Source organism: Enhydra lutris, unplaced genomic scaffold (genome assembly GCF_002288905.1).
Source record: "Enhydra lutris kenyoni isolate GAN:26980312 unplaced genomic scaffold, ASM228890v2 scaffoldscaffold125, whole genome shotgun sequence".
Lineage (NCBI taxonomy): Eukaryota > Metazoa > Chordata > Mammalia > Carnivora > Mustelidae > Enhydra > Enhydra lutris.
In genome coordinates this window covers 51,053-54,052 of record NW_019154209.1, presented here as the reverse complement: position 1 = coordinate 54,052, position 3,000 = coordinate 51,053, and the positions used below count along the sequence as shown (strand labels likewise).

The 3,000-nt window shown below is 38.9% G+C and overlaps 1 pseudogene; it reads right to left on the bottom strand.

Moving 5' to 3' along the window:
• Positions 1-688: 688 nt before the first annotated feature.
• LOC111139934 lies at positions 689-2,390 on the bottom strand (annotated as a pseudogene).
• Positions 2,391-3,000: the final 610 nt, after the last annotated feature.

The following is a 3,000-nucleotide window of genomic DNA, read 5'->3' as shown; positions in this document are numbered from 1 at the left end:
GGGGGGGTGGGATTATGGACGTTGGGGAGGGTATGTGCTATGATGAGTGCTGTGAAGTGTGTAAACCTGGCGATTCACAGACCTGTACCCCTGGGGATAAAAATATATTATATGTTTATAAAAAATAAAATTAAAAAAAAACTATCAAAAAAAAACATAGTTATAAGCTTTATATCTTTAGACTACCTTTGCCAAAATTCTATCATCTTCAGATTTTGTCTATAAATAATTGTTCATTGTACTTTTCTTTGAAAGTGAGTTTTAAGTCATCTTACAATATTTTGATGTTTAACTTAAAACATTTCTATATCTAATTCAACATACTCTTGTTCAATGTAAACAAAACCTCAAGTTTTCACTTTTATTTTCCTTCTGATACTTTCTGCAAAAGAATGCTGTATGGCCATTTTTCAAAAGAGGCCAAAATAATATGATTTGGAGAGATTTAAGGAGAGAAAAAAGGCACACATAGAGAGCTGGTAAACCAGCTAAGAATGGAACAACTCCCCAAGTCATCATAGAGGTTGCTGAGTGGGCCATAAACCAGCAAATACTACCTGCTTATTATCTCACTTAGGAAGATGCATACCTTTGAAAGTGACAGAATTTAAGTCTAGTGTGGCACTTTCAGAAAATGGCATCAAAGGTTGGAGTTTAAATCTTTCTTTATTCTCAAGTCACTGGACATTTAAGAGCAAATATATAGATGGGCTCTTTCTCTCCTTTTTTTCTTCCTTGTAACAGATGTATGATTCATGGATTGTCCTTTAGTGGTCTCCATTTTCATCTTATTACTTTTTCTTTGCTTCTGCATGTTGATAGCTTTGTTCACTTTCTTAGATGTAGAGATGTTAGGACAAGTACTACTTTTATTATCTAATTCACCACAAATAAAGCAGTCATCTTTGGGGCCCATATGAGAATGATCTGGAAGAGCACAATGACTGCAAATGCTACAGTGGATCCAGAAAGGTTTTAGACACTTTATTTAGGAAAAGCAATGGTTCCATTCTTGCCATCCTTGGATGTATAAGAATTAAAGTGCTCACAGTGTTGATTTTCTAGGAAACATCATTAACAGAGAGGCAAAATCTGTACCCTTCTTCAATAGGAAGGATTATTTTGCTGGTTGGAATATTAGTGAAAATATGCACAGGAGACTGTTTTCAACCTGTCTTTCCATGTGTATAAAGTATATGATTATCATAATCTATCTGGTAATTCAGCATGCAGAAACTTGGAAAAAACAGACAACTTTGGGATTGAAAAAATTAGGGGAAAAATCCAGAATATGGGTAGTTGGTTTTCTTGGTTTTGATCTTCTTTCCACAGAGCAATTTATTTCTTGAATGTAACAACCAGAGGTTCAGCAAAACCACCAAAAGGAGGATCTGTCACCATAATGACTCCCTCACCTTTATCTTCCCATGACAATGTTCTGCATACTTCAAAGGCAGTCTTTCCATCAAAGACGTGATTGTTAAACATGTTATAATGGCAAAACCTATCTTCCACAAGAAACTATGAATATAAAAATCAGTATCCAATAAAAGGCTTTTAATGTTAGACTTCTTTTTTTAAAAGAGATCACAAGTAGGCAGAGAAGCAGGCAGAGAGAGGAGGAAGCAGGCTCCCCGCAGAACAGAAAGCCCGATGTGGGGCTCGATCCCAGGACCCTGGGATCATGACCTGAGCTGAAGGCAGAGGCTTTAACCCACTAAGCCACCCAGGTGCCCCTAATGTTAGACTTCTTGTCACCTGATGTTTTCAACATGATCAGCTCATGCAATCTTGGTGTTCCAACTCATAGTACTCTTCTGAATCCAAGGGTAGAAAGTAGCTCTATTAAGAACTGAAAGCTCCTATCAGCAAACAAATACTGGGTATTTGTCTTTATGTTTTTCAATGGATAACGAAGTTGACTGTGTGTTTTCAATTGGTGATAGAAATATCACGTACTACCTGATGCTCATGATGCTTTTCTCAATCATCTGGCAAAAGCAACTGCTGACATCTTTGACAAAACTTTCTCTGAGACAAGGGTAACCCAATAAACTTCATGTAACTTTCCCCACACTGTGCTCAGGATAGAGGAGTCTGGATATGAGCTTCTTGGGCAGCAAATCTAGCCCCTGACAACTTTTCATCTTCCCACTGGAAAAAAATCACAGTCTTTTCAATCTCTACAGGCTGAGCAGGATTAAAACCCTTGTGTTTTTTTCTTTCCCTTGGCTCATCTTTACACACAGAAGATTGGGTCCATGATGGCACAGAAGGGTGGGTGTGGCAGTGTTGGAAGGAAGCACCACCTCCACTTCTGAGTTCCCCTGATGACTCTCCACTACCTCCACTCTCTCCACTGCTTCCAGCCAGTCCTTGGGTGTCCCCATATTCCTACCAAGACAGACTTTTATTTTTTATATTTTTAAAATATTTAATTTATGTATTTGACAGAGAAAAAGAGAGAGAAAGCAAGAGAGGAAACACAAGCAGGGGGAGTGGGAGAGAGAAAAGCAGACTCCCCATGGAGCAGGGAGCTTGACATGGGGCTCAATCCAAGGACCTGAGCTGAAGGCAGGTGCTTAATGACTGAGCCACCCAGACACTCCAGACTTATATTTTTCTTTTATTTTTTAGAAGATTATATTTAATTATTTGAAAGAGAGAGATAGAGAGATAGCGAGAGAGAGCATGAATGGGGGCAAGGGAGAGGAAGAAGTAGACTCCCCACTGAGCAGGGATCCTGATGCAAGGCTCAATCCCAGGACCCTGAGATCATGACCTGAATCAAAGGCAGACACTTAACTGACTGAGTCACCCACGCACCCCATGACAGACTTTTAAATGCATAGAATAAACTGGTGGTTGTCAGACTGGAGGTGGGTAGGTGGATCAGAGAAATAGATAAAAGCGATTTAGAGTACACTTATGCTATTGAGCACTGAGGAATGAATAGAACTGTAGAATTATTATATTGTACATCTGAAACTAATATAGCAC